The sequence below is a fragment of the Neopsephotus bourkii genome, unplaced genomic scaffold, assembly GCF_033783945.1.
Source record: "Neopsephotus bourkii isolate Nb327-2 ecotype Australia unplaced genomic scaffold, CSIRO-AGI_Nbou_v1 NB_1493, whole genome shotgun sequence".
Lineage (NCBI taxonomy): Eukaryota > Metazoa > Chordata > Aves > Psittaciformes > Psittacidae > Neopsephotus > Neopsephotus bourkii.
Genome location: NW_026901969.1, coordinates 6,624,808 through 6,637,054, shown reverse-complemented (window position 1 = coordinate 6,637,054; position 12,247 = coordinate 6,624,808).

The following is a 12,247-nucleotide window of genomic DNA, read 5'->3' as shown; positions in this document are numbered from 1 at the left end:
ACAGGCGCAAAGCTAAACAAGGCAGTCACTGCTGCTGCTTGGCGTGTTTCTGTTGCATCAGGAGAAATTACATTTTCAGGGTAGATCCTACCACTGTCCCTTCTCTAACATGCGCCTGACATGGAGAAAACACCAGTGCCTGTGTTCTTCCAGACTGAAAGAGAAGTCAAAGCCCCTGAAACAGGCCTTTTTGGGTTTTTTTCCCAAGCCATTGAAGTCAGTGGGATTCGATTATGTGAAAGCCACTTCGTCTTTGGTTCACAGTATCTAGTGACATGGCAGCCCACATTGGCTTCATGAGCAAGGTTTAGTGTCAGACTACGCTAAAAAGTAACTGCAGGGACCTGCTCCTTGTTCTAGCAAAATGCCACTGATTTGGACATGGCTCAGCAAAGCAGATGTGCTGGCTGTCAGTGAGGAGTATTTGCTCTGTGCAATTTGTGCAACAGCACTTTCTGCCCTTACATTTTCTAAGCATGTCCTCAGCACCTGGCATTTTTTGTTATCTTGTGAGAGAAACAATACATGCAGAGACGTGTACTTTTTAACCTTAATCAGTAGAAAGCTTTTTTAAAGCACCTTGCTGCCAGCCGAGCCAATAAGAGAAAATATACAAGGGAGTGATTACAAGAACATAAGGAAAGAAGTAATCTGTCTAAAAAAGTGAAACCTCTTTCTAGAGCCTGTGACAGAGGATGCTTGTGGTAACCATGTAGAATTAGATCATCACAGAATGATTGAGGGCCATTGTAAGAGCCTCTGGAGGTCACCTGCTCCAAGCCCCTTACTCAAGCAGGAACAGGAATAGATTGCTGAGACATGCCTAGCTGGGTTTTAAATTTCTCCAAGGATAAAGACCCCATAACCGCCATGGGAAACCTTGCCAGTGAAAAAAGTGTTTTCTTGTGTTCATATGGAATTTTCATGCAATTTGAGCCTATTGCCTCTTGTCCTGTTACTGGGCACTGCTGGGAGAAGTTTGGCCCCTTCATCCTCTTCCACCATATATTTATGCACATTGATGAGATCCCCCCTGAGCATTCTCTTCTCACTGAGCAGTCCCAGCTCTCACAGCCTCTACTCATAGAATCATAGAATCATAGAATAGTTAGGGTTGGAAAGGACCTTAAGATCATCAAGTTCCAACCCCCCTGCCATGGGCAGGGACACCTCGCTCTAAACCATATCACCTAAGGCCTCGTCCAACCTGGCCTTGAACACTGCCAGGGATGGAGCATTCACAACCTCCTTAGGCAACCTATTCCAGTGCCTCACCACCCTAACAGGAAAGAATTTCTTCCTTATATCCAATCTAAACTTCCCCCGTTTAAGTTTTAACCCATTACCCCTTGTCCTATCACTACAGTCCCTAATGAAGAGTCCCTCCCCAGCATCCCTATAGGCCCCCTTCAGATACTGGAAGGCTGCTATGAGGTCTCCACGCAGCCTTCTCTTCTCTTCTCCAGGCTGAACAGCCCCAACTTTCTCAGCCTATCTTCATACGGGAGGTGCTCCAGTCCCCTGATCATTCTCGTGGCCCTCCTCTGGACTTGTTCCAACAGTTCCATGTCCTTTTTATGTTAAGGACACCAGAACTGCACACAATACTCCAAGTGAGGTCTCACGAGAGCAGAATAAAGGGGCAGGATCACCTCCTTCGACCTGCTGGTCACACTCCTTTTGATGCAGCCCAGGATATGGTTGGCTTTCTGGGCTGCAAGCGCACACTGAAGCCGGCTCACGTTCATTTTCTCATCGACCAGCACCCCCAAGTCCTTCTCCGCAGGGCTGCTCTGAATCTCTTCTCTGCCCAGCCTGTAGCTGTGCCTGGGATTGCTCTGACCCGGGTGTAGGACCTTGCACTTGGCATAGTTAAACTTCATGAGGTTGGCATCAGCCCACCTCACAAGCGTATCAAGGTCCCTCTGGATGGCATTTCTTCCCTCCAGCGTATCAACTGAACCACACAGCTTGGTGTCATCGGCAAACCTGCTGAGGGCGCACTCAATCCCACTGTCCATGTCAGCAACAAAGATGTCAAATGAGACTGGTCCCAACACCAATCCCTGTGGGACACCACTCATTACTAGGAGAGATATTGCAGTCTATTACAATTGTCTTAGTGGCACCGCTCTGGACTCCAACCAGTATGTCCATGTCTCTCCTGGGGGACACACAGAAGTACCCAGCACTCCAGGTGTGGCCTCACCAGTGCTGAGCAGAGGGGAGCAATCACCTCCCCTAGCCAGTTGGCAATGCTTTTCCTAATGCATCCTGGTGTACCATTGGCCTTTTTTTGCTGTGAGGATGTGTTGATGGCTTGGGTCTCTCACAAGGACCTTAAGGTCCTTCTTGAGAAAGTTGCTTTCAGTCTGACTAGCCCCCAGCATATATTGCTTCATGGGGTTGTTCTTCCATAGGTGCAGGACTTGGCATGTTCCCTTGTTGAAGAAATAACTTTAGCATACAGCTCCCCCGACATTTACCAGTACACACAGGGGATATACTGTGGCTGTATTTCTAGAGTATTTTTCGTTTGCTGTTGTCATCGAAAGTGTCATTTTCCCTGACAATAATCTGAATCATATGTTGGGCTGGAATTATGTCTGCCTCTCCCAAGCCTGGATTTAGCTTTGCATAACTCTTCCTCATGATGAATGCAAACAACACGTACCCCTGCTTTGGCAAGAGCTGCCTTGTTGAGAGGCTGGTAAATAGTATCACTGTACCCCCAAAAGGAGATTAAAAACAAAACAGAGAGATCAGAAAACAGCTGCTGGGGGAGTGGTGGTGATGATGGGGTGGAAGAAGGACACTCCCAAGACAAATATCCTTCTGCATCATGGTTCAAACCAAAATAAGCCAAACTAAAAATAGAGAGAACTAAAGGGATAGTCACTGAATATAAAATGTGAGTCAGACCATGATAAAGAACAGGACAGGTGGTGCAGCACATCGGACAAAAGGCTGTTCACCTCATGTGGACAGAAGCTGTAAGGGCCCCAGAAGAGCTTCTCTCTTCCACCTCTCACCTCGGTTAGGAGGGAGAGTTTCCACCTCTGCTCATGGTTTTTTGCCTCCTTGGAAGCTGCTCTTTCCAGTTTACAACATGGGCAATACAAATGCTCCTCTGCATGCTCTCCTTTTGATATGCTACCCAGCCCTGCTGGTAAGAAACTTCTTCTCAGTGAGGGTGACAGAACACTGGAACAGGCTGCCCAGGGAGGTTGTGGAGTCTCCTTCTCTGGAGACATTCAAAACCCGCCTGGACACGTTCCTGTGTAACCTTATCTAGGCGTTCCTGCTCCGGCAGATTGGACTAGATGATCTTTTGAGGTCCCTTCCAATCTCTAACATACTGTGATACTGTGATACTGTGATAAAGATCCTTCCTCCCCATCCCTGCCCAGCATGGCCTTGGCCAATCACCTGCCTGCTGAAGGCTTTTCTGTTTCCTGTGGCTACTGCCGTGCCTCTCCCAGCCACGGTGCAGCAGACAGAGCCAGGTAGCTAGAGGGGGCACCACCAACACCAGGCACCCAAGATCATCCTGGCCCAGTCACTGCAGTGCCCCACAGGCCAAGAAATCTGTGCTTTGGCTACGGACAAGAGATGCACTACTGGGATGAGTGACACCTAAGAAGAACCTGTGATCAGGCATGACTTGATCATAGAGGACAGAGCTGAAAATAGGAAGTGTTTCTAAAAGTGGGCTTAGCTACAATCAATCCCTAAAAAGCAAAGGTGAAGCAGAAGAGAAACAGTTGTCTCAATTGCTTATATCATCAGTCAACAACACCTACAGCTGAGCACCCCATCCCTTCCCTAGGCAGAATGACCTTGTCCTCTGGTGTAGCCAGTTCACTGAGGAATTAACCTTAGCAGAGACTCTGTCTCCCGGTTCCAGGCAGCAACCAGTGACTGCCATGGGACAGCTCATCAGTCCCAAGCCTCCAAGCAGGAAGAATAAAGACTTACCACTTTACCTTTGTTTAATGAAGAGACATCTTTGTTAAGAGCATATGTGGGTATGCATTACACGATGATAGGTTCCCAGAAATAAACACTAAGGTGCCATCAAACTAGTCAGTCGCTTCTGGATTAAAAAAAGTAATGTTATTCAGAGGCTACTACAAACATTGATTGAATCACTGCTGAGGAAAGCTTGTACTACTGTAAAAAGGGAGAAATCAGGACAAAAATATGTAACAGAAACTGTTAAAGCTGAATTGCTGACTGCAAAGCAACACGGGTTTGTCACAATCATAGAATCATAGAATATCTCAAGTTGGAAGGGACCCATAGGGATCATCAAGTCAAACTTCCCGCTCCTCACAGAACTACTTAAAACTAAATCATGTTGCATTTTAAATTAAAACCAAAGACTATCTGGGCACCAACTCTCCCCCAGGGTGTAAGGAAACTGGTGCAAATGCTGTGCTGCTCAACGCATTTCATGTCAATGGTTCTTCTCCATGAGTGGGCTCAGGGCACTTACCATACTGGCTGTCACTGCCACTGGGCTTGCATTGAAATTAAGCTGGCTCCACCTTAAACCCTCTGAAGACAAACTTATACAACCCCATTGCTTCTACTGTGAACTTCACAATTTGATTTCATTACATGCTTGATGAATTTACTGGCTGGATAATTTGAACCCATCGTTTTATAGGTTCTGCTTTAATGATAGCCTTATCATTGCATTATTCTGTTGTTCCATTTTTAATTAGCTCAGTAAGACTGCAGTAAGTGAACCCAACAGTCAGGTTTAAGTGTTTATTTGCCTGTTTGTACTTAGTGAAAAAACGTAGCAAAAACGTGGCTAATAGGTGTTTAGAATCCCAGACACTGGGAAGGGAAATCATAACAGATGCTAGATGTGCTTGGCTTTTTTCCCTAAGTAGCTCAAGGCAGAAGACACCACCCCTCTCACACAGGTAGTGAGCCACATCAACCAAAGGTTCAAATGACAGATTACTGACAAGCCACTACCACTTCACACTGTATTGAAGGGGCACTGATTTTCCTAGATTAAGAAAAAAAAATTAAAAGGGGAAGATGAAGAAGAACCATCAGAAGAAAATATTCTCAGGCACAAAGTGCACAAATCAGTGTGCTTTCAGAGGAGAACTGTTAAGAAAAGTACAAGGCTTTTTGAGACGTGTCAGGTCTTCACAAAGGAAGGGAGGATCTGGCCACAGAAAGGGAGAGGGGCACAAGGTAAATGACTGTAGCAAAACTATTTTAGACCCTCAGCTTGGTGGTAAGAGGCCCCTGCATGGCACGTGGCACGCTCCCACATAAGGGAGAGGGTTCCCATTTCGCTGACAATGCACAGAAGGCCATATCCTCCAACCTTATGCCTCTGTGCCACTTATTGCTGGCTGCTTTTGTTTACTACAGTGCCAGTGACAACCATTTGAGCTTACCCTGCTGGCGTTGGGGTCTCTGTGCAGAGAGAAGGCTGGTGCTCTCCTCCAGCTGTTGTCATAGGAATGAATTACCAGAAAGTGAAAGCCTCATATACTGCAAAACTGGGGAAGTTCATGGTGCTGCTTTGATCTTTTCATTATTCCACAGTCATCCCCTGACTACTCAACCCCTGCTTGACAGCTTGCATCATTAGAAAGAGAGACATAATGATTTAATGTATATACACGACCAGAATGCTGACTGTTGACAAGGTCAAAGAAAAATAATGAAATGCCATAATTAACAAAATATATTGGCCATTAAAATATGATGCCTCATTCTCTCAACAGAGACACTAACAAGGAAAAATGACCTTACTAAAAGTCTTCATTGTTCTTGTAAATCAGAGGTACAGTTTTTATAGTGCTGCTGGCTGCAGGTTCTAACCAGCAAAACTTCCAGGAGACACTTGCTGCAAACCCATGAAGCACTGGGTGGTAGTGTCATGCTGAATTAGAGCTGGAGGACATCGCTGAAAGGTCTGTTCCAGCAGTCATCTTTGCTTTCAACACACACCAGTCCACAACCCTCTGAATTAAAGTACTGCAGTCTGGCTAACATGAGCCTTGCATGTGCTTTGCAGCAATGAACAATGGTAGGAACTGAGTGTAGCTGAAGTAAAAGATTCATCAGCTAAAAGTAGCCAATAGTAAGCAGCATTGTCTAGTAGATCTCAGGGCAAAAGGTTTGGGTTTCTCTGTCTTAATTTATGGCAGCCTTTTTCCAGTCTGAAGCTTTCCATTATTAATTCTTCCTAAGTGCAGAAGAGGGAATTCAGTACCCATTTCTAGCACCATTTGAATTCTGGAGAGGGGTGATGCTATGCAATCAGTTATTCTTATTGACAGTTGGTGTCTCCTGGTATTTTGGCCTGAAAACTGAAAACCCGTTAGAGGGTGTATCAACACCACAGGTACAAATAAATATTTCAGCTTTGAAAAATATTTTTTCCGTTGCAGCAAAAAACAATTTGCTGTAACATTAGGAGGAGGTTTAACTAATTGGAACTGCTTAATGCATGCCCAGCAACAGCTGGAATAACAGAAAGCTCTGTCTGACTAGGAACAGCAGATGCTATGAATTTCATCTGGTCAGATCTGATGGCTGATGGGGAGGTCCTGCTCCACATCTGTGAAAGTCACCAGATTCCACATAGCAACTTTCTCAAACAAGCGTTATGGGGAGTTGAGAAATAGAGGAGCACATTTTCTCCAGAACTGCTGACAGCAGAATATGCAGCTCCCAGGCAGCCTTCAGAGTAGGACGAAAACCAGGTGAGTGTATAGGAACGCTTTATAAATACCAGTGGTGAACACCAATCTGTTTTAAAAAATGTGATGTATGCTCCACACGTCAGAATACCAATTTTAAAGTCAGAGATCAGGCAAATGAGAATTAGAAGCAAGTATGAAATTTTTATTACAGTAATTATGGCACTACACTTTCTGGCATGGATGACATTAATTATACTCCATAAAAATGTCTTCTACATCTTACGTGTTCATAAAAGACAAAGCTAGGTGGGCATAAGCCCACTGATGTTATCAAAGCCATGCAGATAATAAGAACAGGATCAAAGAGCACTTGCATGTAGGTTAAGTGGGTTACAGCTCTGGTGAGAAAGCTTTGTTCTTTCTTTCTCTCCATGAACTGATTGAATTACCTTCCATGCATTTTCACTGTCTGTGACCAACCTTATCCATCTGACATTTATCCATGGCAGCTTGGGTGTGGTGTCTGATAGATCTCCCCTAGTGTGCTGTCCTCTAAGCTTTGGAGATGGTTTTGTTGTTTCAGGAGGAAGGGGGGAGGAGGTGAGTGAGATGCAGCCGGGAGTGGAAAGCTGACGTAAGCCAGGCTTCTGCAAGCTGGTCTAAGCAACAATAAGGACTCTGCTCTTCCATTGTTCACAAGTTTGTTGCAATCATGTTCATTCATTCCTGCCTGCAGTGTTATTTATGTGACGACCATTGACTCCAGTTTTAGATCCAGTGGTAAAAGTCTGCCTATCACTCCTATGCACTTTTCACACAGGGGAACTGTGAGGAAAGCTTCTTTCAAAGGATTGTATAATGAAAAAGTAAACAAAATTTGTCAAGCCAGGTCTTATGCTCCATTTTTATTGAGTGAGAGACATGTAGAAGAAACATTTTTCTCATTTCCGAGTTAGCCAGAATTGGATCTTGATTTTGAACAAAGTACCTTTCGTGTTTTCCAGATATTCCTCTTCTGTTCCCACTTTTATATTCTTGCTGGCTGCACATGAGGAAGGAAACTGCACCTTCCAACAAGCACAAAACCAGCTTCTTTCAGCATGAATGTCATCTTATACGAGGTTAAAGTGCCCAAAGAATTTCAGTCTCCATCATGCTAGGCATTAAACTACTGGGAGTCACCTTGTTGACATTGAAGATGAGTTGGATTTGGTGTTGTCTGCAGTCATGTTTTGCTTTTACGGCTTTTGTTTTGGCCTCATGACTGGCACTCTGCCATTAGTTTCCTGGGTTTCCTGACATTTTTCTCCTTCACAGTAGCAACAAACCTGGTACATGGGTGTCAAATATCCTTTAGGCTTGCAAGAAGACAAGAAACTTGCTGGAAGTCACTTGTGTTAACACCAGAAAAAGCCCAAACCAAACCAGTACTTTCAATGTGCATCTCATTATTTCATTATTGAGAGTTGGGGTTGTTCAGTCTGGAGAAGAGAAGGCTCCAGAGAAACCTTAGAGCAGCTTCAGTACCTAAAGGAGGTGACAAGAAGGGTGGAGAGGGACATTTTACTAGGACTGAAGGAATAGGACAAGGTGGAATGACTTTAAGCTGAAAGAGACCACTAGGAAATAACACTAGCAAAAAAGTCTTCACTATGAAGGTGGCAAGACAGTGGAAGGGGTTCCCCAGAGAAGTTGTGGATGCCTCCTCTCTGGCAGTGTTCAAGGACAGGTTGGATGGGGCTTTGAGCAACCCGGTCTAGTGGAAGGTGTCCCTGTCATGGCACCGGGGTTGGAACTGGATGGTCCCTTCCAATCTTCCAACCCCTTAAGGTCCCTTCCAACCCAAACCATTTTATGATTCTGTGTGTGTGAAACCTTCAGAGGCTTAAGTATACTTACAGCTGGTGCTCTGCAGGTTCCATACCCTTCTTACTACCCGAGTTGTCCTGTGCCTTGATACCCCTCTGTCCTTCTTCCAAGCTGAAAAAAAAAAGTGAAACAGAACCAACTTGCTCATATAAAGACGCTGACATACAAAGAATACTGGCAATCCAGCCTCACATACATGGCTTTGTGTTTCTTGTTAAATAGTCTTAATTTCTTTTCTCTTTTTCTATTTTTTTCCCTGAAATTTAATCAAGTTTCCCCCTTACAGTCAAGAGTGATCTATTTTTTTTTTTTACACATTAGAAGATGCACTGCTGCAATCTATTATACTTCATGTATTTCTTATCCTTGCTCTTCAATGCCTTTTTTTCTCCCTGAGCAGTCTCCATCAGGTCTGGCAGGAGGGCCTGTACCCTGCATTTCAGCATGACCTCAATCCTCTTTCAGTCACATATTCAATTCTCTGAAGTTTGAATCGATGCCAATCACTTGGAAAAAGAAAAACCACACAAACATTACCGTTGGAACACAAGTGAGAAATGGAAGAGAGAATGGGTTTGTGAGGTGCCTGGCTGTCAAATGCAGCTCTGCATAGCATCACTCAAAATACCACGGTAAATAAATAGAAGCACACGAGAACTGTCCACAGGTATTAAAACAGCACATAGAGCCATCAACTTGCTAAAGAAACATACTGCATACCACAAGTGGCTTGCATGCTTGTACCTGCTAAATATTTTTTGGTGCTGGTGCTGCCTGCCAGCTTGAGGTCAGTTTGACAAATGTATTTATGGAGCCACATCTCTGCCTTTGAATCCTTGGATGATTCCTCATGCCCATGCTGTAATTAAAGTGAAGCAGTGGAATTTGACAGGTTATGGTTTGTTGAAATAATGAGAAAAAAGCAAAAAGAAAACCCTTCCTTAGGAGAATGGAAATTGGGCATTGCTCCTCTGCCCTGATTTAACAAATCCAACCCCAGCACTCAAGTGCTCCTCTGAAGAAGGTTGTTGCTTTAGTTGAAAATGTCTACAGCATCAGGCTAAGGCTTAGCAGATAGCTGTGTCCACTACACTGCCAGTGCCCAAGAAATCCTTCTGATCAATCAGAAAGAAATGTTCTGTCTGTCTGAATCCAAGTCTTCTATCAACTAGGAAGGAGGTGACAGCATCACGTAGGGCCGGAGAGACAGGGGACATTGAGGATGCCTGACATAGTCTGTAAGCTTCTTGCATGGATTAGCCTCAATTTCTGCTCCATTCACAGCTGACTTCAGCCAGAGTTCTGGGTGCTAAAATTATTGCTATATCCCAACTCAGCAAAGTTTGTGGTAACACCAGCCTAAATGTCAAATACAAGAAAGGACCTAGAATAAAAAGAAAATGCAGGCTAAAATTGTTTGGCATTAACATACCTTAAGAAAAATCAAAAGCAAAGCACCCATGCTTGGAAAAATGAGAATCCAAAATAAAATCTACTGTCTATGATTATATGTGTGTGAAGCATACACATATAATCCCGTGAATCAGGACTCCTACATCAGCATAGGAGTGCACAGAGTGAGCGGCATTTGAACAGCAAGGTGCTTGTCTGGAGGCCCACATGGACCAACCAGGTACATGTGTACTGAAGGGGGAGGGAGTACAGGTGGTTGGAGTCTCCCCTTCTCCCATCAGCAGTGCCACTGCTGCCTGTACAGCCCCCCGCGGCTGCACAGTGTAGCTGTGGCCATTCAGTTACACAGCTCACCCTGTTTCTCTCCTCCCTTTTCTTCCATCCACTGGCACAGCTGGATTGGTCCCTGATGAGGAGAATCAGATTCCTCCCATCTGATACGGATGTGTTGAACAACAAAATTATTTTGTTAGGCGAATAAAACACAGATTCACTGATAACCAAAATCTCCCTGTTGCTGTCAATGCACTTGAAAATGTCTGCACTGCAATGGGAAGATGCACTTTATTTAGACTGAACTCACAGCCTAGAAGGAAACAGTAAGCTTTTCAAATTAGTGCTGTTCTTTAAAAGCTTCTATTTGGTAGTGTTAGAAAAAGACTTCTCCCATAAAAGGAAATATCCTAAATTAATTCTCCAGCTGGTAGTACTTCGCTGTCCTCATAAAGATGCTGCTTACATTGAGGAAAGAGAGATTGAACAACCACCCCTCGGCCCCACCCCCAAAACTGCTTGAAGAGATGATGCAATGATCCTGGAGAAGTTGTGCTCTATGATGGAGAGGGGCTGCACTGCCCGTTGAGTGCTCTGCCAACAGATCTCTGAGGCCAGCGTGTGCACACGGGCCACATGAGCAGCTGTTTAACCACTTTAATCTAAAAGGCAGGCTGCAAGCTGAGGCAAATCACTCTTTCTGGCAACCAGGGAAGAATGTGGGAGTAGGGAGGATAAGGATACAAGTTCTGGCAAAGATTGGAGCAACCAGTAAGAGGAACTGCCATTGCTGGAAAATTGCTGTTCTCTGGCAATTATTCCAGGCACTTGGTCAAGTGTGCCGGGTCACCATAAAGTGGGTGAGATCACAGATTCCTAGAACATAGGGTTGTTGTTCAAAATTGCCAATGATTAATGCTCCTCAGTCTCTCGAAGTACTCTGTTGCTCTGCTGCCCTTGCAGCCCAAACTTCTATGCTGTATTTCCTCTACCGTAATCTCATCCTCTTGCTCATCATTAACCTAAGGAAGAATATGGGTGGGGAAGGAAATCAACCACCGCCCTCTTTATGATGATATTTTACATGTTTGAAGACTGCAGCCTACATTTTCGTCAGATTTTTCTCCTCTGGACTATGCAGTCCCAGTTCTTTCAATTTTTTTATGTGTTATATTTTCTAGGGTATCTTTGTTGCTTTTCTTCCTTTAGGCTCCCTCCACCTCTCTTCAAGATGATATATTTCACAGTATTCCAGTGAAATGGAACAACAATGTTAGCTGGGTTACGTTAAAAACCTCCGATTTAAGCATCCTCACTTGGTGATCTTTTTTTCTCATCAGTATAGCATTTATTTCAGTTTGTGATACATTATCAAGACCTTCATACATTTTTCAGTAGAACTGGTGCTTACATACTCATTTCCTACCCTGCAATAGATTGTTCTTAAGCCCATGTCCTCACTGAACTTCATACTAGCTATTTAAGACTATTCTTCCAGTTTGTCACGATCTCTTGAAATTGCACTCATCTCACCAGTGTGGTTACAGTCCCTTCCATGCTCTCATCCCATAAATACGGAGTCTATTCCATCATAGAGCTCACTAGGACAGGCCCTTGCCAAATCTCACACAAAGTAGTCTTTAGTAAGACAGTAAACCATTGATAACTACCATCTGACTTCACCTTTTTAAGGTATTCTTGTGCCCATCTTACCATAGCTTCATCTGGACAATATTTCACTGCCCTTTGATGTAAGATCTTGTCAAGAGCATTACTAACATCAAGTTACATGATTAAAATTTTCTGGTGTTGCTTTTGATGGACAGGACCAAAAAAATTTCTTGGAAACACCTCAACACCATGCAAAGGTTACTGAAGGAACCAAGGGCTAACAGATGAGAGAGCATGAGTATATCATGACAGGGATTCACACTTAAATTTATACACCTAAAAATCAGACACCTGGTCTATGCCAGTCAAACAGGCTCTCCTCCCCTGCCAATGGA